At 38.5% G+C, this 25,056-nt stretch overlaps 1 non-coding gene and 1 pseudogene across 1 annotated transcript; both read left to right on the top strand.

Annotated features, from left to right (window-relative positions):
• Window positions 1–620: 620 nt before the first annotated feature.
• Window positions 621–23,913, top strand: LOC142455428 (large ribosomal subunit protein eL20 pseudogene; annotated as a pseudogene).
• LOC142455854 (small nucleolar RNA SNORA42/SNORA80 family) lies at window positions 996–1,130 on the top strand. The gene has a single exon (XR_012785968.1). It is a non-coding gene; the product is annotated as a small nucleolar RNA SNORA42/SNORA80 family (small nucleolar RNA).
• Window positions 23,914–25,056: the final 1,143 nt, after the last annotated feature.

The raw sequence follows: 25,056 nt of genomic DNA, 5'->3' as shown, positions 1-25,056 counted from the left end.
AATTTGAACTAACATCTAACAACTCCAGGGTCTACACTTGGAGACAGAAGTCCTTTGCTTCTTCTACTAGGGCACTGCAGCTAAAAGTCCAAAGGAGTATTTCAGTTCCTTTTCATTTGATGGAACCTCTGGAAAAAGTTGTATAAGCCCTTCAAGTCCCCAAGCGAGCAAGTCTAAGTTCTAGGCAGCTTACCACATGAGTCTTAGATCACTAAAAGGCAAGGGGAAAATTCTGTCATAAAAATATGGTGAGTAACATGACACAGGGCAGATTCTCTCCTTGGGAGCCTATACAAATGAAGTTAAGCATTTCTTCTGTGGCAGGCTGCTCTTCTGGAGTTTGTTTACTAGCAGAAGTAGATCACTCAGGACTTTGTACCTGCTCTCAACTCTAATAATGAATCTGATTTTCTTTTCTTGCTGCCCGTTTCTTTAAGCAGCCTGAAACTTTCAAAAGAGTACAGTGCTTTGACTAGTATATTGCCGGACCTAGCAAAATACTCCGCTCCTTTTCCTGGGCTATCATTTAAATTCAAAATGACTTTCAAGTGAAAATTTTTGGTATATTAAGATTTAAATAAAAACTTAAAAGAAAATATTAATAAGCAAATGGTTCACACATGGATATTTTAACTTCTAAGGAAGCCAGAGGCCAAAAAAGCAAAACTAATAATATTAGGCTAAATGTTTGCAAAGAGAACGGTAAGTATCACAAAGTATATGTCTACATTCAAACAACACTAATAGCAGTTACCATCCATAAAACTTCAGGTTCTATATGAACAAATAACTTAGTAAGAAATTTGACTGATAGCCTATTTTATAACCTATAGTTAACTTTACCAGTTTATGCCACCATTGTTTTATAAATTAAATCTGCCCAAATAGCTTTCCATCTGAAAACCATGTTTTAAACTTAAAAATTAAACAATCTGATAAAAAGTGAAGAAAATAGTTACATACCAAGGAAACCTTTAAAATACCCACAGTACAGTGCCCGGGTTTGGATTTATGGCAGGCCTCGCCCCATGGGCCTCTCATCATGTCCCATCCAGAGCAAACCGTCGCCCAGAACCACTGCCTTGCCTCCTAGCTCATAGGCTTCTGGCACTGAAGCGGGTTGCACAATGTTTAAAAATATACCCACAGTATATCCACATATAGAATTTATAGACACATTCAGTCTATTTGATAATTAAATATTCTTGGCAAATTTTGTATCAGTTATAATTCACAATCTCATCACCTTTCAGAGTTCCAGGAACCCTGATTTAGACTTGTGTACTCCAACTCAGACTATTAGTCCTTTTAATAAATCCACCAGAAATTTCGGTTCAGTACTTCAGTAGATTCACAAATCAGAAGTTCATCTGTACGTGGCAAAGCGTGACATGGCCATGGTTAAGTCACAGTCAGATATATAAATAGATACCATTTTTTAAGACATAAGTGGGGAACTCACAAACAAATGTAAACTAAAAAAGTCAATTAATAAAGGAAGCATCCCAAAATACCACATTCAAAAGTTTCAGATATAACTAAACTTCAGTTACCAACATTTTTTGTTGCTGTCTCTCAAATATATGATTGAGACAATGTTGGAATGACTTATTGGTGAGCTTTTTTCAACTTTCCTCCACTGGCCAAACACACCTGATAGGATCATTTGCATTTACTATTAGAACGAATAATCATGCATGTAATGTTTGTAGCGATCCACAGCATTTCTCTATCCAAAATGTATTTTTTTCCTTATTCCAAGAATAACAATGCTACAGAGGTTTCGATCTTTTTCTTGCCTCTTCCTTTTTACATCAAAAAAAGTTTATACTTTCACTCACTTTTTTCAGATTACTCTATCTTTCATATCCTGACCCCACCAGTCTGTTCTAAGACAAGACTACTTTCTTTATTCTTCTAAATAGGAAAAAAAAAAACCTTACCATCAGCCGTTCTGTCTTCTCTCCAGCTCCTTGCCCCAAGTTATAGTAAGTGCCGTCAGGGGGATTCTCACCTAAAGTGTTATACTTTACTAACTGAAAATGACACATTTTAAACCATGGAAGACAAAGTAACCTGAAAAGGCACTAAGTCAAAAGGCCAATCCCAATCCAGCCTATAGGCAAAAAGATAGGTCTAAAAGAAACAAGCCCACAATCAAAACCACACCCTATTATAAGATACTCATAAGATATATTATTATGGCATACAGACAAAACAGGATGCCAAACATTTACAGTAGTTTTACAGTATTCCTGTGCATCTAAATGAGATCATGGGTAGAATACATTCAAACTGTCTTCCAGACCAAACTGTAGAAATTCAGGAGCAGCCACTCTTTCTGAAACCATGTCCTTGTTTGGTAAATCTAATCCAACCTCCATCTGGAAATCAGATCATTTAGACAATGAATTCGATTTCTAAATTTGTTGCTTTTTCTTTGTGGCCTGAAATTTAATTCTTTTCTTTATTAATGATCATTTTATTGGGGGCTCATTCAGTTCTTAAAACACTTAATACATCAATTGTATCAAGCAAATTTGTACATATTTTGCCATCATTATTTTCTAAACATTTACTTTCTTTTTTAACCCTTAGTATCAGCTCCTCTTTTTTTCCTTCCACCCGCAAGTCCCCTTTATAAATTATTATTTTCCTTACCTTAGACCAACCACTATCTCCCTTCACACACATTTCTGTTGTTCATCCCCCTAGGTTGGGTGTGTGTGGTGTGTGTGTGTGTGTGTGTGTGTGCACTAGCTATGCGATGACTTTTGTGATTGGTTCTCCCTTCCTCCCCTCCTGCCCAGCCCCCACCTTCCCCCTTTCTCCTAGTATTGCTACTCCCATTTCTGTTCCTGAGGGTTTTATCTGACCTGGATTCTGTTAGTCATGAGCTTTTATCTGTACCAGTGTACATGCTCCGGTCTAGCCAGAACTGAAAGGCAGGACGAACATCAAGATAGTGGAGGATGAGGAAGCCTCAAAGAACCATAGGAATATTGTGTGTTTCATCGTTGCTATACTGCACCCTGGTTGACTCATCCCTTCTGTGATGAGTTATGACCCTTCTGTGCGGGGATGTCCTATTGCCTACAAATGGGTTTGGGGTCTCTGCTTGGAACCCCTCATTCGCAACAATGTTTTGTTGTTGTTTTGGGTCTTCTGATGCCTGTTACCTGATCCCATCAACACCTCATGATTGCACAGACTGATGTGCTTTTCCATGTGAGATTGTTGTTTCTCTGCCAGATGGCCACTTGTTTAACTTCAAGCCTTTCAGACCCCAGATGCTATATCTTTTAATATAACAGGCACCATCAGCTTTCTTCACCACATTTGCTTATGCACCCATTTTGTCTTCAGCAATCTTGTTGGGAGGATGAGCATCACGGAATGCCTGGTTGTTAAAACAAAGTGTTCTTGCATTGAGGGAGAGCTTGAACAGAGGCCCCAAATCCATGCACTTCCTTAATGTATTGTCATATAATTATATATACATAGGCCAATGCCTCTAATTTTATGAATTAACATTACATGAGTGCACACTTAAGTTTATACCTCTATCCAAACCTTTGCTTCTTAGAGATTTCCTCTGTTTTCTTTTACCTTCCTCCTGCCCCACCATTACCCTCGCCCTTCTTCTGCCTCTTAGTAATGCCTCTCAGCTAGATTGCTGTTGCTCCAACACCACCGGGATCTCTACATGCTCCTCATTTGGTGGCTTTTAATTCCCTAATTGTTCCCCTGCCTGTGGCTTTGTTTCCTCATGGCTCCTTTCCGCTGCTTCTTCCTCCCCCAAAGTCCCTCCAGTACTAGTAGTCCCATTGTTTTCTCCTAGGGCTTGCTTCCTATGCCTATCTTATATTCATAGTCAAAACAACAATAACGAAGACAAAACAAAAAGAAAAGAAAACATTGAATAAAAAGAGGGGAAAAAACTGAAAGAGCATATGAAATACAGGTCCATCCGCTGACCTTTATGACTATTAAACTCAGCAGTTCTGAGGAGTTCCAGGAACTGCTCTTCCTAGCCTGAAGTCTGTTTGGGGGCTCATCAGGGGCTTTGTGGTTTGCTTTGCTCCTTTTGCTGATCTGTTATGCTCCCTTCTTGTTCCACCCCACTGTGAGGTGGTTTCAACCGGACTTACTCCCCACCTTGTATCCCCAGTATTGTCCTCCATCACAGTCTGCTCCAGTGAGGGGGCATCATGCCTCAAGCTGTTGTCAGCCCCACAGTCCTCTCTGTGTCGTAGCAACTCTGTACAGAGATGTTGTTCTGAGGGCTTGGTGTGCCGTAATGGAGTCTAGTCCCTTGCTCTCTGTTTTTCCTTCTTGGTTTGCTTCTGTGTGGATGTGGCAGGCCGGCCTTTCTCCCCAACTTATAGGTTTTGTGTTGTTTTCTGGAGCACATACTTCTAGGGAGGGGTTCAGTTCGACTCTGATTGGGGCTGGCCCTGTAGACCTCTCTGTTCATGAGTAGCTCCATGTGGTTAACATTGCCCGAAAGGTTTGGCACACTGTGGTGGGGTCTGCACTCACACTACCATTTCTGGGGAGCCATACGTCATACCCTACACCTGGGTAGATGATTCTCCCGTTGCCATCGTGTTTCCCCTTCCCCCCCCCTCCTTTATCCCTGCCCTCTGTCCCCTTCTTGGTGTTGGAATGGCATGTACATCCTGGGGTTTGATATGTCTCCAACCTAACTGCCTGTACCTCAACCCATAAAGTGTGAGATAAATGGCTTTTCTTTTATACTTACTATGATTATTATACTTACCTCAGTGGACTCATATTGCACTTGTCCTTTGTGTTTAGCTAATTTCACTTAACACAATTTCCTCCAACTCTTCCCATGAGATTGTATGCTTCATGCAATCATCAGTGCTTTTTAGGGATGTGTTGTACTCCAGTGTTCTAATCCAGTCATCTATCAATGGAAATTTAGGTTGTTTCCAATTCTTTGTGATTATGAATTGTGCCAATAAACATTGGAGTGCAGATGACTGGTTGTGGTCTATGTCTTACGTCCTCTGGGTGTATCTATATACCCAGTAGAAGGATTGCTGGGTCATAAGGTAACTCAATTTCCATTTGTTTTAAATATTGCCAGATGGTTTCCAAAGTGGCTGTACATAGCTACACAAACACCAGCATTGGAGGAGTGTCCTATCCTGCCACATCCTATCCAACATTTGTTGCTCTCTGATTTGGGCTATCCTCAGGGGTACTAGGGGTATCTGATAGTCATTTTAATTTATATTTATTTGATGGCTAATTAATAAGAGCATTTTTCATATGTTTATTAGCCATTTGGGGCCCCTCCCCTCCCCTAGCCCCAAGAAACTTCTATTCAGATCTTTTGCCCACTTTTTTAAGGAATTGTTTTCTTACTTTTGTATGATAGGAGAATATTGTAGATTTTAGTAATAAGCCATTTGTCTTTTGTGTCATTGTTAAAAATTCTCTCCCAGTCTATAGGTTCTCTTGTTACTCTCTTGGTGAAGTCTTTCGACACACAGAGGTGTTTTATCCTTAGTATATCCTATGTGTTGATTTCAGTTTCGTGTGTGTGTGTGTGTTTGTGTGTGTGTATCTGTGTATCCTTCCCTGTTATAGTTAGTCTATTCCCTGCACAAAGGTTCTTGGTTTGTCCCAATTCCTTCATTGATGGTTGAAGTCCATTTTGTCAGGGATAAGGATTGCAACCCCTGCCTTTTTTTAAGTTGCTGTTTGTCTGGTATATATTCTGCCAGCCTTTTACTCTTAGTCTGTTTTTGTCTGCAAGCTAAAGATGTGTCTCTTACAGGCAACAGATTGATGGGTTGTGTTTTCTGAGCCAGTCTGCGAACTTTTGTCATTTCGTGGGTGAATTCAGGCCATTAACATTCAGAGTTATTACACCATTTGTGTTTTCATTGCTGTTGTGTTGGATGTTTTTCTAGCTCCATATCAGTGTGCTGTGTTTTTGTGGGGAGCTTCATTCTTGCCTTCTTTTACCTCTGAGGCAATGTTATCTTGGTAGTTGTTTTCAACTCATTAACTTCTGGATAGAGTTGTGCTATATGGCAATCTCCTGATTGTGCTTTGTCAATGTTGTGATTTTCTGCATAGTTGGGTATTTGTGGCTTATTCTTTGAGTTTTTCCTTGCACAGGCAAACACTTTCCTAATAGATAGTTTGGCAGAGTAGAGGATTTTCGGATTGGCGTTTCTTTTCTTTCAGCTTTTGGAAGATGTTACTCCACTCTCCCCTCCTCTTCATGGTATCTTCTGATATTTCTGAGCATATTATTGCCTGAACAACATTGTTTGTGACTGCTTTTTTTCTCTCTTTATACTCCTAAAATTTTTCTCTTTTTCATCGAAGTTGAATAATTAAACTATTATATGCCATGGTGAGTTTTTCCTGGGGTGTAGTGTAGTTGGCATCCTTTCTGCTTCCTGTATGAATGTCTGATTCTCATTCATTAAGGTAGGGAAGTTTGCTTCCCATAATTCCCTACCTAATTTAGTTGTAGGCTTCTTTGTTGTGTCTTATCCTAGAAGACCAAGTATTCGAATATTGTTCCTTTTCATAGCATCTGTTATTGTTCTCAGGTTTTCTTCCACCTCTGATGATCTTGTTTGACTGTCTTTCCTGTTGGTTGAAGTCTGTCTGATTGTCCTTGAGATCGCTCAGTGGATTTACCACCTCTTCTACTCTGTTGATGATGTCCGTTATCTTGTGTTTTCCTTCTGTTACCACATCCATTAGTTCTTGTATTTCCCTTTGGTGTTTGGACTTCATCTGCTCTATTGGGGACTTCATCTCCTCCATAATTATGTCCTTACTCTGCTTTGCTTCCCTCATATCCTGCATTACCCCAAACAGCATTCTGAAAATTTCTATTTGTTACAGATCCCCTGTTTCTCCTATAAACATCATTAAGTTTAGGACTTCTTCCACTGTCACATTTCGTTTTTCTTGTTTTATTGTTGAGATATGTTGCTGTCTGCATTTCATTTAGAAAGAAATGGGCACCATGTCCCAGGAGACAAAGGGGCCCGAGCCTCTTTCTCTGTGTGACTGGTAAGACTGTTTTCAAGGACTACCTGTGGCCTCCTATGGTGGTGGGTCAGAATACTTGGAGTTAGGGAAATAGGGAAAGGGGATTGGTGATGTAGTCACTCCATTCCTGTTTGAGAGGATTCAGAGCCCAAGAATGCAGCTTCAGGGTGGATACCAAAACTCAAGTGTGAGGTCTTGTGTCTAGTTCTTGGTGGTTGTCCTCAAGCCTGGGATTATGACTACCTCTAGATAGCAGAGTGGGGAAATTATTGCATGCTGCAGGTCTTGAATCTTAGGCATAGTAAGGGATAATGGAGCCCATCTTGCTCGATCTGGTAAGGCAGTAGCAGAGCCCAGGGTCAGACATAGTGAACCTAGAGCATTTCAGCCAGCTCTCAAATCGCTTCATGGGTGAAAATCACAGGGGGAGGTCTAAACCAGACCCCAGTACCTTGAATCTGCTTTTAGTACCCAGCCTCCAATATTGGCCTCCTTACCTCTTATATTTCTGATCTAACAATAGGAGCACCAGATGGGTGATTCTACCTGGTTTCCATTTAGACTTTCCTCTTGAAACTTAACTCTTTGTTAATACTTCTAATTAAATTTTCAGTCAGATTGGTAAAGTTTTAGTTATATTTAACAATGAGTACTTAAGTCATTCTTGTATGCTTCTTATAAGAACTCTTTATAGTTAGAAAAAATGAACACACTAACAGATATGTATACTGATGTATGTATATCTGTATATTAATCATATACTCATGACCACAGATATGTATTAAATTTATTATAATATCAAATTACCTAAATAGTTTGAAATTGTTTTATGTATTACAAGGCACTACTAAAATGTAGTTAACTAAGTTTTGACTTTTTTTTCTATCCAAATTCAGCTTCCTTAAATTCTTTAAAATTCCTACATGTTGACTTAAAATAAACTTGGTTATTGAGTTGATTTAAATGCATAGAATGACCTTTAAAATAGAGAAAAAGTAAAGTGTTTCCCAAGGTTTCATAGGTTGTAAAATTCAAACCTGCCCCAACACACACACAATTCTTTTTCTAAACAAACAAGTGCAGTGAGCCTACATGGTTTTAAAGGAGCAGAGTCCCAGTTCACTTTTAAACGTGAAGCTTAAACTGGCGAATGGTGCTTTAAACAAAGGACCCTTCTCAAGATGCAGGCAAGCTGACCTCTCAGTAACTAAATCTCCGAGCGCAGGAGGGAAATATTTCTAAAATGTTTCTGCCACCGGTGGGTGGCGCAGAGCTAGCCAGTCGGACAAAGAGACCTGTTCCATAACAGATGGCTAATATTAAACTAGGCCACAGACAGAAGGTCTCTCTCACATGGCACAGCCATTAATGAGCTGACTGCCCTAGAGCCATCAGCTTCCAGATGAAAGCATTTTCTACCATTTCAGTAGATTAGCTCACTATGAAACTAGAATTGCAAATTTATTTCAGTATTCAGATTGACAGACAGTGATGAGATTTCTTAGACATTGTCATGACACATGAAATCACCAAGATTCAGCCCTAAGAGGTTAACAAACTCTGAAGAAATACCTCAGATTGCCAGTGACACATATGAAATCTCCCAGATTCAGCTCTACAAAGCCAAAAGATACCGATGCGGTTTCTTAAACAGATTTCCAATGACATAAAGGAGAACTCTCAGATTCAGCCTTCTCTCCAGATGAGACAGATTTGAGATTTTTACAGATACAGAAGTGCAATTGATAAATAGAGATAGACGTGCACTTACTCAGAAGAATGGCCAAACCAGAAGTTTAGAATCCTGAATTCTGGGAGAAGGCGAATAGGAGATGGAGGAGCACCAGCCTGAAGAGCTTTTAATGGTTAGGGCCCCCTTGGAAATCCCTAGAGGTCTTCAGGGATCATGTCTCCCACCAGTCTAGTCCCAGTAATTTATAGGAAGCTCCCAACTAGCATGGAAAAGGTCTCCAACTTGGATTTTTCAGCTTACCTGAGGCTTTTGCAAATTTCCTTTGGTGTACACCAATAGGTTGTTAGGTGGGTACCAAGAGGGCCCACGTTGCCCCATCACCATGGCCAGATTACATATACCAGGTGGAGTCAAAAGATGCTACATTTTGTTTTCACATGCATGGGAAAGGAGATAAGGGGGCACTTCTACAAGTGCCGGACTCTCTTCCCTACTCTCTACAAGTGCCAGACTCTCTCTCATCCTGTTCTCACAGGATGTATATACAGGCTGGGTGAAACAGTTCTTTCACACAGACACAAATCATGAATGCCAGGTACAAACCAGGAGAACAGTATTGTTTTAACAAAGATCTGTGTTACAGAGTTTCCATTATCTAGGGACCCTAAATCTGAAGAAGGCAGACAGGTTAGGTATGCAGGTTCTGGCTGTTAGTGAGTGGAGAGAGGAAATCTAGACACTACTACAGAACACTCTGTGAGACAATACCGTAATATACTCTGTAAAAAGCAAGGTCACAGGGTCACGTCTGTGGAGGATATCTAGTTAAATTGATTATAGCTCTTAACTATATTTTATTTCCATCATGAAAAAAAATAAAGGATTGCCACTTCAGGTAACCGTCTACCACCACTGCATACAATTTACGATTGAGCACAGGTTTCCTGGCACAATCTAGAAGTGTATTAATAAGAACAGAGAAGAACTAAACAGCTGCTATAGATGACAAAGATAACTTACTGTTGTTGTTAGGTGTCATTGAGTTGGTTCTGGCTAATAACAACCTTACATACAATAGAGCATACAGCAGTGAAGCACAGCCCAGTCCTGCACCTTCCTTACAATTGTTGGGGTTTGAGTCCATGGCTGCAGCCGCTGTGCCAATCCATCTCAAACGTCTTCCTCTTTTTCTGCTGACCGTATACTTTATCAAGCATTAGGCCCTTTTTCCAGGGACTTCCCTATCCTTATAACGTATTCAAATGCTACCGTATATCAGATGGAGTGAGAAAATATTGCCTTCTCCTTTTTTTTATGCTTCCTAGTGTTAGATGTCATCAACTTATTTCTGACTCATAGTGACCCTATGAGTCTTAAGAACCTAAGAACAAACTACAAAGAAGGACTAGGCTGCCCACATCAGAGGAAGTAGCCTCTGAAAATGTTACGCATAGAATCTAAACTTTGTCAGATACTGAGGGCCTACTAAAAGGAAGCAGAACCATTTAAGAGATGTGCCTGAGGATGGGCCCCAAAGAATCGGTGGCACTTGAAATGTGATGGATGAGGAATCAAAGGTAGAGTCAGCCATGGTGATATGAATGGAGTAAGGCGTGTGGGAGTGGAGCCTTTGGGATTTCATTTGCTGATGGTAAGAATAAACAGCTGGTGGACCTTCATTTGCTCAAGGTAAGAATAAACAGCTAAAATAATTTCTAATATTCAGAACTCTGACTATATGAATGATCAATCTGAGAATATTGAAAGTCATCACAAATGAAATGGAACACTAGCAGGTCACTATCCAAAGCATTAGTGAACTGAAATATACTGCTCTTGGTCATTTTGAACTAGCAAATCATGTGGTTTTTTATGCCAGGAATGACACAACCAAGAGGAATGGGTGTGCATTTATCATCAAAAAGGACATTTCAGGAGCAATTCTGAAGTACAGTGCTGTGTATGATAGAGATATATATGTATCCACCTCAACTCCAATCAACACAATTATTATTCAACACAACTATTATATGCACAAATCACAAAACCTAGTGATGAGGAAATTGAAGAATTCTACCAGCATCTTCAGTCAGAAATTGATAAAATGTGCAATCAAGATGGATTGATAGTTATTGGAAAATATGTTCTTGATGATAGAAAAGATGGCGATTCCCTGATAGAATTTTGCAAGACTCTATTTTAACAATGCAAAAGTCAACTATACCCTCAGACTTCACCAGATTGAATACACAGAAATCAAATTGACTACCTCTTTGGAGAGAGAAGGTGGAAAAGATTAGTATCAGTAGTTAAAGCCAGGCCTGGGGCTGACTGTGGAAGAGACCGTCAATTGCTGATATGTAAGTTCAGATAAAGCTAATGAAAAAAAAAAGTTGCAGTCCATGAGAGCCAAAATATGACCTTTAGTTACTCCACCTGAATTTTGAGAATGTCTCAAGAGCAGATTTTATACATTAAATAGCAATGAGAGAAAATCTGAAAGCTATGGGAGAACATTAAGAACATAATTCTTATTAAAAAAAACATAATTCTTGAAGAAAGCGAAAGGTCATTAAAAAGACCAGAAAGAAAAAAAATAAAAGATCAAAGTGGATATCAGAGACACTCCAAAAATTGCACTTAATCATAGAGTGCTAAGTCAAATGTAAGAAATGATGAAGTGAATCAATAAGAGCTGTATAAAATTTTCAAAAGGCACCTCAAGGAGGCAAGATCAAATATTATCATGAAATATACAAAGAAATAGAATTAGAAAATTAAAAAGGAAGAACATGCTCAGTATATCTTAAACTGAAATAACTGAAAAATGAAATCAAGTCTTGTATTGCATTGTTGAAAAATTTTATGGGCAAAATTTTGTGATGTAAGAAGCATAAAAAGATGATTAAAAGAATACACAGATGTCCTCACCCCAAGTCAGTCCTGGGTCTTCAGGGATCGGCTCAAGGGGAGTCCCTCTGGGACATGGGGGTACAGTGAATGATATGACCCTTTGTTGGGCATGCCTACACAGTAGGGTGTGCTGGGGCCCTCTAGCGTTTCCTGTATGGGCTCCAATAAATTTCTTCCCTTTGCTTTAAAAAAAAAAAAAGAATATACAGAATCACTGTGCCAGGAAGAGCTGGTCGGCATTCAACCATCTCAGGAGTAAACATGAGCAAAACCCAATGGTGTTAAAAATGAAGTTGAATGAAAGAACTAGGAGGCAAAGGACACTTATAGTGCTTTAAATATAGGCATGTATATATGTAAATATATTACACTATAATATTAGAGATATAGGTTTATGTACATATGTTAAGTATTAAGGTAGCAAATGGACATTATGCCTCTCAAATCCTCCCTCAATGCAAAAACACTTTGTTCTAATAGCCTGGCGTTCTGCGATGCTCACCTTCCCAACATGATTGCTGAAGACAAAATGCGTGCATAAGCAAATGTGGTGAAGAGAGCTGGTGGTGCCTGGCTATTAAAAAATCTGCAATCTATCAGGGGTTGGAGGGGGTTATGAGAGAGATAGAAAAAAAGAAGAGCTGATCCCAAGGGTTAAATGGAAAGTAAATGTCTAGAAAAGAACGATGGACTATATGTACAAATATGTCAGATACAATTGATGTATGGTTTGTACCAAGAATTTTAAGAACCCCAAATAAAATGATTTTCAAAAAAGATACAGCATCTGAGGCCTTAAAGGCTTTGAAGTTAAATAAGTGGCCATCTAGCAGGAAAGCAACAAAGCCAACCTGTAGACAATTGGACATGCCCTCACAGAAGAGTCACAAGGAAGGGATGAGCCAGCCAGGGTGCAGTATAGCACCAATGAGACACACAACATCCCTCTACTTCTTTAATTCCCGCCCTACCCACCCACACCCGCCCTGCCACTGTCTTATCCCCAGTTCTACCTTAAAAATCTCGCTAGACCAGAGCATGTGCACTGATACAGATAAGAGCTCTCAACACACGGAATCCAGGACAACTAAAACCCTCAGGAACATTAATGTAGGAGCTATACCATGAGGGTAGAGGGTAGGTGGGGAAAGAAGGGGGAGAAAGGGAGACCTGATCACAATGATCAATGAATAATCACACACACACACACACACCATGGATGCAAACAACAGAAACATGGGTGAAGGGAGACAGCGGATGGTGTAAGATATGAAAATAATAATAATTTATTAAGGGATCATGAGGGTGGGAAGGGGGGAGGGAGGAAGAGAAAAGAGAGGAGCCTATACCAATGGTCAAGTAGAAAGAAAATGTTTTGAAAATAATGGCAACATATGCACAAATGTGCTTGATACAACTGCTGTATGGATTGTTAAAAGAGCTGTAAGAGACCCAAATAAAGTAATTTATTAAAAACAAAACCAAAAATATGAAGTTGAAGCTGCACTGAAAGCATTAACCAAAAACAAGGCTTCAGGAATTGTTAGAAAAACCAACTGAAATGTTTGAACAGGCTCATGAAGCACTGGAAGCACTTAGTCGTCTGTGCCAGAACATTTGGAAGACAGCTACTTGGCCAACTGACTGGAAAAGATCCATATTTGTTCTCATTCTGAAGAAAGGTGACCCAACAGAATGATCAAATTATAGAACAATATCATTGATATCACATGCAAGTAAAATTTTGAAGATCCTCCAACAACGATTGCAGCAGTACATTGACAGGAAGCTGCCAAAGGTTCAGGCTGGATTCAGAAGAGGACATGGAAAAGGGATATCATTGCTGATGCTTCTGAAAGATGTTTACTTGTGTTTTATTAACTATTTGAAGGCTTTTGACTGTGTGGATCATAACTGTGGATATACTTGAGAAGAATGGGAATTCCAGAACAGTCATTGTGTTCATGTACTCTTCTACAGGGATCAAGAGGCAGTTGTGCAAACAGAACAAGGGAATATATTGTATGGATTAAAATCAGGAAAATAATTATTCAATATGTATGCAGACCAAATAATCAGAAAAGCTGTATTGTATGAAGAAGAATGTGACATCAGGATTGGAGGAAGGCTTATTAACAACCTGTGATAAGCAGATGACACAACTTTATTTCTGAAAGTGAGGAAGACTTGAGACTTTTGTTGATGAAGATCAAAGATTGCAGCCTTAAGTATGGATTACAACTCAGTGAAAAGAAGACCAAAGTCCTCATAACTAGAAAAGATTGCATTAAATAATTTTATCTTGCTTGGATCCACAATCCACCCTCCTGGAAGGATCAGTGAAGAGATCAAAAGATGAGTTGTATTAGTAAATCTGCTGACTAAAACTCCTTTAGAATATTGAAAAGCACAATGTTACTTTGAGGACTAAGGTGCACCTGACCCAAACCATGACATTATCAATTGCCTACTATGCATGTGAAAGTTAGTCATTGAATAAGGAAGACTGAAGACCAATGCATGTATTTGAATTGTGGTAAAATTCATGTATTTGAATGGTGGTACTTGAGAATAATATTGAAAGTACCATGGACAGCTAAAAGGACAAACAAATCTGTCTTGGGAAATGTATGCCTGGAGTGCTTTTTAGAGACAAGGATGGTGAGACTTAATCTCATGTACTTTGGACATGTTATTAGGAGAGTCCAGTTCCTGGAGAAGGACATCATGCTTGGTAAAGTAGAGGAGCAACAAGAGAGGAAGACCATTAATGAGATGGATTGACACAGTAGCTGCATCAATGTGCTCCAGCATAGGAGCAATTATGAGGCTGGTGCAGAACTGGGTAGTGTCTGGTTCTGTTGTGCATAGGGTCACAATATGTAGGAACCAACTTGATGCCACCTAACTATAGTGACCCTATGCACAACAGATGGATACACTGCCCATTTCTACGCCATCCTCAAAATCATTTGAACTCATTGTTTCAACAACTGTGTCAGTCTATCTCCTTGAATGCCTTCCGCTTTTTTACTGGCCCTGTACTAAGTATGATATTCTTCTCCAGGAACTGATCTCTCATAGTAATATGTTCAAAGTATATATGAAATGAAGTTTCAACACGTTACCTGTTGATAAAAATTTTCAGTTACTTCATTTGCTTTATTGTTTGGTGCATAAGTTTGAATAATTTAAAGAACTGCTCTTCCTTTCAAAGACAAAAATAACCAAAAAATACTTTGCCTTTAAGTACATTCCAAATCATTATAATCTTATAAAATAAAGTAGAACTGCCCTTGTTGGTTTCTGGGACTATAAATCTTTACAAGAACAGAAAGTCTTACCTTTCTCCCATGAAACTTCTAATTAGTTTGACCTTGTGGCATATGGATACTATCCCATCACAACATTATACTTCAATATAGATCTTGAAATATTCTTTTCAACAATGAATTTAAAGCTATATAGCCTCAATTTGTCATTCTTGGCATAGTAAACAATATGATTGTCTGATTCCCAATGACAAATACCAGTCTATTTCAGTTTACATATGCTGGGGACAAGGAAGATGGAAGAATTGATGCATTTGAATTGTGTTGATATGCAATATTCAAAGTCCTATTGATTACTGGAATAATGAACAAATCTATATTGGAACAAGTATAGTAGTCACAATGCTCCTTGGATGTGAAAATGACACTCTCTGTCTAGCATAATTTTGACCTGTTAACGGGAGAACAGGCCCTGGATATAACACAGCATTCTTAGTAAAGTGGCAAATCAGAAAAAAAAAAAGATGAAGATGCTCAGCAAGATGTATTGACCTAGTGACTGTAGCAATAGGCTCAAATATAAAAATTGTGAGGATCAGACATGTGTAACTGAATTAGAAATGACTGGACAATTGGACGGCACCTAAAAAGACCAACATCCTTCCCTAGGTTTATTATTATTTATGTAATCCATTTCATTTTTATAACTTCCAATGTTTGTAGACTCTTACATTTTATATTTCATGTTCTTATAATCTGTGGATGGCTTCAGAAGCTTATTCTCATTTTGAGCCACCCTGTCAGCAAGTGCGGGCTCTACACACTTTGCTTCAACCATGTCCTTAAGGTCAACTCTACTTTGAGGAGGCAGCTCTTCTCCAGTCATGTTTGGAGTCTCTATCCTCCTGAGGAGTTCATCGTTGACACTACATCAGACACATTCCTACTGTTAGTCTTAAGCTATTCACAGGCCAGCTTTTCAAAAGTAGATTGCCAGGTAAGTTTTCCCAATTTATCTTAGCCTTAAAGATTGGCTGGAACCTATTGACATGAGAGACACTGCTGGTTATTGAAATACCAGTGGCCTAGCTTTTAGGTCCACGCTAACACAGAAATTATTGCTGTATGAACAGGAGAGTTATGGCATATTTTTGTAGCTTATGACAAGTTCATTCAATTCATATGAGGGAGTTTCTAAAAATGGAATTAAAATATAGTAGATTTTGTTTACAAACTTTGGAGCCCTTAATATTTGAGAACATTTAGAATATGTTTCAAATAAATTGTATCCCACTTTCTCTTCCAGTTCCTTTCCCAATACAAGTGAAGTGCCTGCCATCTATCGAATAACGTACGTCTTTTCTGAAGACTTGCTCACATTGTATTGTCCTTGGGTGCTAACTCAGAGATAGATTGATTTCTCATATCAAATCATTTTATAAGATTTCACCATGCCATTCATTTGTGTCCTAATTTTTTTTTTTCGGGTTAGGGTTAGGCTTAGGCTTAGGCTTAAGCTTAGGCTTAGGGTTAGGGTTAGGGTTCCATTTGTGTCCTAATTTTATCTTTGAACTCTCTCTTTATATTTTGTTAAATACTTAACTTTTCTTTTGGAGGGGTAGGGAGAGCAAATCCCTTCCAACACATTTTAAAATGAAAGAAAGCATACTGTGATTAATTTGATGATGGTATGATAGAAAAATATCCTGTTTTAAGTATTGGTAATCTAAGTCTGGGGGAAAGAATATAAACCAAATTCTGAGCATATATTACCTGCTTTGAGAGGAGAAAAGAGAAAATTGGAATGCTGGTGAGGAGAAAATTATTTTCTTTTTACTAATCCCTGACATTGAATTTTTCCAATGAGAGTACTAATTAATTTCAGTATCTTAAAAAGGTTAAAGAGATCAAATTGAATGTTGCTATTTTCACACTTTCTTTGCTTCTAGTGACATGTCTTATTTTTGTAGACCTACTTTTGTCTTAGTGAATGAGTGGTATTGAACTTTTTCCTTGGGTCTAACGTCATTGTTTTCTTAAACGATGTTCACTCACTCAAGTTTGTAATCTCTGTACCTGAACATTCCATGTAGTGCAGTCTAAAAATCTTCCCTATATATAATTCTTTCCTCAATAGCATTTTAAATTCTATACCATGGACTAAATTAATGATATGATTTATTCTCACTCATCCCATTGAGTCCATGCTGAGCCCCCTGTGGGTTGCTGGGACTGCGTCTGTTTATGGGAGTCAAAAGCCCAGTTTTCTCCCTCGGAGTTGCTGGTGATTTCTAACTGCCCACTCTGGATTATAGCCCAGTGAGTAAACACTACACCAGTATTGTTATTACAACGACGGACTGTCCCATTGAGATGATCTGTATTATTTCTCCAGAAACTGATCATTATGCCCACACCTTTGATATACTAATAGATTTTTGGACTTTCACTTAATCATAAGCCTAAATCTAAGAACAACTAGTTCTTGTGCTCTGGCCCTGCTTTGTACATACCCTAATAGAGGGATCACGTTAGCAAAGTGTGCTAAAGAAATCAGATTGTGAACGGCTATCAGATTTATCTTTTATGTATGGAAGAAAGAACACAAATTGAGTATCTAAAATTGGAGGCAGAACAGAAAGAGATCTACAATGGTTTTAACCTAAGCTCCAAAACAACCTTGGCGATATGGAGGGTTTTTTGTACATTTATAGCAGATTAGTAATAACATTCATTAATGGTTTCTAGTAAGTCATTTTATATTTGTCTTCTTAATATATACAATTTATAATAAATTAAAGGAACATAATATTTTTAAAATAAAATATATTAGTAATTTAGGAATATTTGATATTTTATGTGTTTGATGAATCCTTTAATTTCTTTTCAAATGTTAAAGATAATTACATCTATTTACAATAACATTTTTTAAAGTCCTCTTATATGTACACACACATAATTCTCACTTCCTTCTTATTGTTTCCTCTAAGTTTTCCACTTTCACACAAACTCCCAAAATAAATTTTACTTTGAATAGTACCTTTCCCACATCATCAAAGTGAGTTAACAAAAACAATAACTTATTTAAGATTTAGGAATTACAATAACCTGTAAAGAACATCATAGAAGAAAGAATCATTAGACTGTAAGATGATGATTCTACAATTCTGAGGCCAAATTGTGGAGTAATAACACATTGAAGCGTTAGATAACTTTGGATCTAACAAATTACTCTGACTTAAAGGTATTTATAGAATGTTGAGTTACATAAGACATACAAATTTCATTAGGAAAGAATGCTGACGGATTCATTCTGTCATTTGGAATTAGGTAGGACACCTGGTGTGTGTTAAGATCATTGGGGCCGTGTTGCATAAGTTCTTGCTAAAATCGTCAACCACACCCTTTACCTTGCTTAGTAACTGCCAGAAACTTGGCACAAATAGTCCAATATACAGCAGTCTCTTTATTATCCTTCACACCTCAGGACTATCACTGCTCTAAAAATAAAGTTACATTGCCTCTACATTTGCAAATATGCAATGACAGCACTAGGTAGCAGGAATAATTTCTAAATTGGCTAACATTTCCAATAAGACAGGAATCATATTCCTTTTTAAAAGATTCAGTTTTGCTCTGGGTGCATATATTATTGCACATGGACACTAGTTTCAAGAAGATGTCAGTTCACTGTAAAGCACAATTTCCTAGAAATGTGAAGGAAGTCAAGGAGAGAAGTCTAAGTACTTATGTAAAAGAATTAAACCCAAACTTAATAAAGTTTGAGAACTCACAATTAGAGAGATCTATATAATTCAAAGGCCATTGGCTTTTGTATAATTTCTTCCATATCTTTGCTATGTTAAATTGGGGAACTTATGGTCAATGCTTAAAACAACACTACAGGAGTTGAGATTTCAATTTTACAAAGGAGAACTCAGATAAATCATTTAAAACCCTAGCATTGATCTTAGCACCTATTCAGTTGTTAGTTGACTATAAGTTAGATCACCTTTTATTATGAAAGCATGATGTTTAATACATAAAAATGATTGAGCATTTCATATTGATTTTTAGATCATCTTTTATTATGAAAGCATTATGTTTAATACATAAAAATGATTGAGCATTTCATATTGATCTTTAGATATTTTCAACTTAAAACTTTGCAGTAAGCCAAAGGCAAAACTGAAGCAGCAACTAAGCAACTCCTGTTTCGCTGCCTCCACCACTCAAGAAGATACTGAAAATGGGAAAACTTCCAAATGCCAAATGTACCACCGTTGAGTCAATTCTGATTCATAGTGATCAGACACAGTGATCAGAATCACATAGTGATTCACAAGACAGAGGAGAACTGCCCGTTGGAGTTTCTGAGACTAAAAAGTTATGAGAACAAATAGCTTCCTCTTTCTCTTCCAGAGTGGCTGGTCAGTTCAAGTCGCTGACCTGTGGCTAGCAGCAAAATCAGTGCCATAGTCCTCTGACACTGTGAACACAGAATACAATACCTTAGATAATTCCAAATACAGTCCACTCTAACTAGCTACAAATGTGTTCTGTAGATCAATTAGAACAATTGGTGATGGGCCCCCTGGTGATCCAGTGACGACTGCTGCTAATCCAGCATTTCAAAATTGTGAGTCTTTCCTCAAGAGAAAAATTCGACTTTCTACTTCCATAAAGTTACAGTTTCCAAAACACACAGGCACAGTTTTACACTGGCCTGTGGGGTCACTATGAGTCAGAATCAGCTTGATGTCAATGAGTTTTGCTTTTTATCTTCTTGCAACACTATTTTCCCTTCCATTGCTATCGTTCCAACAAATGTGTGATAGAAGTTCAGGTATCCATTAGAGACAGTAAGTTATTAACCCTCTGATTTGGAAAAAGCCAGGTAAAGTTTATGATCAGGGATAGCTTCTAAAGGGGATCAGTATGTTTGCTCAGCAAGATATTGTGCCAATTTTGACAACAAATCAACCAGGTCCTAATTTCCATTATGCCTAAAAGCAAGTGAACTTTTTATTACATACTGACATTGTATTTTTAAAATTCAAAATTATTTAATGAATACTAGACCTGTACCAAAGTATATAGTTTTCTAGCTGTCTTTCCCCTTCTTATGTTTACTGTATCCAACAGATTTTACAAGTTTCTCATCTTTAGTACCACTCAAATTTAAATGCCTTGTCAAGTCTCCCCTAATAACATAGCAGCCTTAGTCTTCCTCATATATGTTCAGTGTACCAGTTTTATAATGCCACTGTAGGATCCATCATATTATATCTATTACTTGGTTGTTTATATGTCTACCTCTCCCAACAGTCCTTGTAATTGTAAATAAATGGATATGTACCTCCAAAAGCTACAAAGTGGCCCTGGATAAGATTGACTGTGACAAATGGCTGCTTAAATTGTCAGTCATTTCATGACAGAACACAGGTTAGCCTATGACTAGAGATGGAAGGGAAAGAAAGTGTGCAAAACTAGATGCTACATTATGGAAGAGGAAAGCAACCAATCGGTTGCCATCAAGTTGATTCCAACTCATGGTGAATGTTTTAGAATGATTAGACTGTTCTGTAGCTGCTTCTAGGTGGGTTTGAAAAGCCAACCTGCTGGTTAGCAGCCCCTTGCTTAACTGTTTCATGCGGGAAGAGTAGCTAACTGACTTAACTCCACTCATGACAGCAACCTGGAGCGACTGGCACCACCGATCTCCAATTTTCTCCCCGCCCCAACCAAATGCCCAGCTCACTGTCGTCCAGTCAATGTCCACTCCTAGGGACCTGTAAGACGTGCATAACTGCCAGTATGAGTCTCCAAAGCTGTAACTTTTACAGGAGTAGAAAGCAATCAAATTCCCAGCAACTCCTCGTCCCTCTGACCAGTCAGAGGAAATGTCAGTGGGAGAAGAATGTAGGACCCCAGCCTTGATGGAACTTTGAAATTTTCTAATTCCTTCATATTGTGGCATAAAGATGAAGAATGAAGTTTGGGCTCAAGAACACAGTTTTCCTGAGCCACTAGGGGAGGGCTAATTCTGGTACTGTTTGTTACTTGTTCTAGAGTGGCATTTTACATTTGCCCTGTGGGAAATTGAGTGAGTGTGCTCTGAGAGATTAGTGCTTTGAGTTCTACGGTTTGGGCACAAGCCACAGAAAGTTGAAGTTGCTGTGCACATAACAGACTAACCTTGATCTGTGTATAGTAAATGGGCTTAGTCATGTTCAATGTATTTATGTTCAGGTCAGATTTTACAGTGTTTTTCAGTTGTTTTCATTAACTAAAAGATAGTGTTCCTATTTCTATCCAATTGACCAAATCAGCATTTTCTACCTGTGTCTCACAAGATTTAACGCTACAGCAATTTGATAAATCAACTTCTCAGAAAGAATAAGGTATCAGTAGTTTAACTGATTCGACTAATTGTCCCAACCAGCCCACGAGGCTTCATCTGTTAATTAAATACATACTCTTAAAATGTTCTTCTAGATGCTGTGTGAAGGAGGGAGAGCTGATGGTTCTGTAAGCTCCTTAAGATCAAGAACAAACCATTTGAAAATGCTTTGCATTCAATGAAAATTTTTATTAATAGTATTACTATCTTGGTTATCAGTGTCAAAATATGGCAAAAGAATGGAGGATGGTGCAAAGAAGAAATAACTAGAGTAGTCCAGGTGATTATAAATGACTTCATGACAAGACAAGATTCTAAGAAGTAGATGCAGAAATACCTCCGAATGCCAAGGAGTGCTGTAACTTCCCCAAGCCACCGCATCCCGAGGAGTACAGTTGCTCAACCAAGGTCACTTTCATTTCGAATCTGCTGTTCTCAAATAAAGAATAAGCACTTAGTCGATTGAAATCTTATAAACTTAACATAAACAGTGATAAACTCAGTAAAATTAAAAACAAAATTATCCTACTTGACATGTGATTTCTATTGCCTCATTGGCCAAGCTCTCTTCTGTACAAAGTTTTCCCCCTGCTTTATAATATCAAGCAACAAAAGGAAGACAAACTAACTTATGAACACTAAAAGACCCAGATTTGTGCTTCATTAGTGAAAATTTTCTGTCTTCGAATAGGTATTATAAGAGAATTGTGATAGGAAAACCTTGTTGATTAAGGATATTGACATTGATGCCAATAAATTATATACCTGTTGTGCTAGTTAAGGTTTTGTATCATGTTGGGTGGACCAGGATTCTCAGTGGTTTGGGAGTTAACACCAGTAATCCTCATGACTTGACCTAATGTAATGCAATCAACACCAATTAGTTTTAAGCCTCCTTGATGAGATAAGATTACTTATATAATACTCTTTCTCAGGTCACGATCTTGATTCAATTAAAAAGCACTTTCCTTAGGGGTGAGATCTACTTTCAATATAAGGACTCTGTAGAAAAGCTTGCTTTATTTTTTGTTGGGTCTGAATCCTGCATCTGACTCACTGATCTTCAGTTTTCTGTTCTTGATCCAATGGCCTGCCATACTGACCACTAATCCTGGGTGCCATCAATGGCCTCCCATCTGACTTGCTGACCTTGGATTCATTCACTTTTATAGCCAAGAGCCTGGAGTCATTCTGTCTGTCTTTGGTTCAGTAGCTCCCAGAGCTACTTGAGTCAGCAGGAGCCTCTAGCTTAATATCTGACCCACAGACTTAGTACCTGCCAGACTTGCCCTTATGTACGGTGTGTGAGAAAAGTGTGCGTGAAAGCAGAAAATACCAGAAAGATGTTTGGGTGTGTTTGCAAAGATACTCAAATAGAGACATCATAGAAAACTATGTATAACCATACAAAGAAAGGGAATTATAGACCATTTTGTTTTGCTAAAATATAACATGTACACAGAGCAAGAAGATACTGTTTGAAAAGAACATAAAAATACAACATTGTTGAAAATCAGGAAAGATTTCATGGCTGAATTCTTTCATTATACTCATTCAATATGCATGCTGAGCAAATAATCCAAGAAGCTGGATTGTATGGAGAAAGACAAAGTATTAGGGTTTCAGGAAGGCTTATTAACCTCCGATATGCATATACAACCTTAATTGCTTAAAGTGAGGAGGACTTGGAGTATTCAGTGTTGGAATCAAACACCACAGGATTTAATATAGCTTATAAATCAATGTAAAGAAAACTAAAATTCTCACATTGAACCATACCGGTAATAGACACTATCGTGATAAATTTATGATAAGTAGGGAAAAGATAAAAGTCTTAGGAATTTCATCTTACTTGGATCCACAGTCAATGCTCATGAAAGAAGGAGTCAAGAAACCAAACAACATGTTGTATTTGGAAATCTGCAGTACAAGTCCTCTTGAAAGTGTTAAAGAGCAAATGTGTCACTTTGAGGATAAGATGTGATTGATCCAAGCCATGATATTTCCAATCACCTAATACACCTTCAAAAAGTGGACAATGGCCTTTTGCAGGTCGGGACGAGCGCGGAAGGTCCGCCCTGAAGGCCTCGGGCATGCTTCGTGAGTACAAGGTGGTGGGCCACTGCCTGCCCACCCCCAAGTGCCGGACACCGCCACTCTACCGCATGCGCATCTTCGCCCCCAACTACATCGTCGCCAAGTCCCGCTTCTGGTACTTTGTGTCACAGCTGAAGAAGATGAAGAAGTCTTCCGGGGAGATTGTGTACTGCGGGCAGGTGTTCGAGAAGTCCCCTCTGCGGGTGAAGAACTTTGGCATCTGGCAGCGATACAACTCCCGCAGCGAGACCCACAACATGTACCGGGCGTACCGGGACTTGACCACCCCAGGCGCCGTCACCCAGCCCGGGCCCATTCCATCCAGATCATGAAGGTGGACGAGATTGATGCTAGCAAGTGCCGCCGGCCTGCGGTCAAGCAGCTCCATGACTCCAAGATCAAGTTCCCATTGCCCCACCAAGTCCTGCGACGCCAGCACAAGGCCACGCTTCAACCCCAAGCGGCCCAACACCTTCTTCTAGGCTGAGACCTCCCACCCCAGTCTGCCCAATAAACGCCTCGGGGACCGGCAAAATAAATAAATGAATGAATTAATGAATAAATAAATAAAATATATAGATAAAGAAAGGAAAAGTGGACAATAAACTAGGAATATTGAAGAAGAGTCAATGACTTTGAATTATGGTGCTGGCAAAGAATATGAAAACATCATGGACTGTGGGAAGAAACATGTATCTTAAAGTAAATTGGTCATTAGAAGACTTGTATTACATGCTCTACATATGTTACCAGGTGACACTAGTCCCTGGAAAAGGACATTAAGCTTGGTGAAGTAGATGGTCAGAAATAAAAGGAAGACCCTGCTACAATGGATTTACCCACTGGCTGCAAAAAATGGGCTGAATATAGCAACAATCGTGGAGACAGTACACCACAGAGAAGTGTTACATTCCTTTGGATAGAGGATAGCTATAAGGGAGAATTGAGTTAAATTCCACATACCTGACAGTATATAATCCAGCCAACAGAAGTCATTGCTTACATTTGAATTCAAGGCTTTCTGATTCTAAAATTCTGTGCCCGTTCTGTGCATTTTCACTGACCTGTTAAGTGTTAATTTTTGCAATCATGAAAAAAAAAAAACCCAAAACATTTTGGGAATATTTTTATTTTGATTTGAAAAAAAAAGTTGTGTATCCTATTTCATAGCCGTCTTTAATGACTAACTCATCCACTTATAATAATACAATCATTACTAATATTTGAAGCATATACTTAATGTGCTGCCTACACAGTTATTTCAACGTGTCTTTGGTTTAAAGCAGTGGTTCTCAACCATCCTAATACCATGACCCTTTAATACAGCTCCTCATATTGTGGTGACCCCCAACCATAAGATTACTTTCATTGCTATTTCATAACTGCAATTTTGCTACTGTTATGAATTGGGTAACCCCTGTGAAAGGGTCTTTCGACCCCCAAAGGGGTCATGACCCACAGGTTGGTTTAAAGTAAATAGATGGAAGCATATTTGTAAGATGTCTAACTGTCAGTAAAATTGGAAAACTACGCAGCTTTAGTTTTGCTTACTCGGGTGTGTGGGTGTTTCATTTTCTTTTTGATAAAAAAAGTGCTGAAATCCTTGAAAATATTTACACAGTACC

This window comes from Tenrec ecaudatus, chromosome 8 (assembly GCF_050624435.1).
Source record: "Tenrec ecaudatus isolate mTenEca1 chromosome 8, mTenEca1.hap1, whole genome shotgun sequence".
Lineage (NCBI taxonomy): Eukaryota > Metazoa > Chordata > Mammalia > Afrosoricida > Tenrecidae > Tenrec > Tenrec ecaudatus.
The sequence above is the reverse complement of the archived record's forward strand: the minus strand, read 5'-3'. Positions and strand labels throughout refer to the sequence as shown.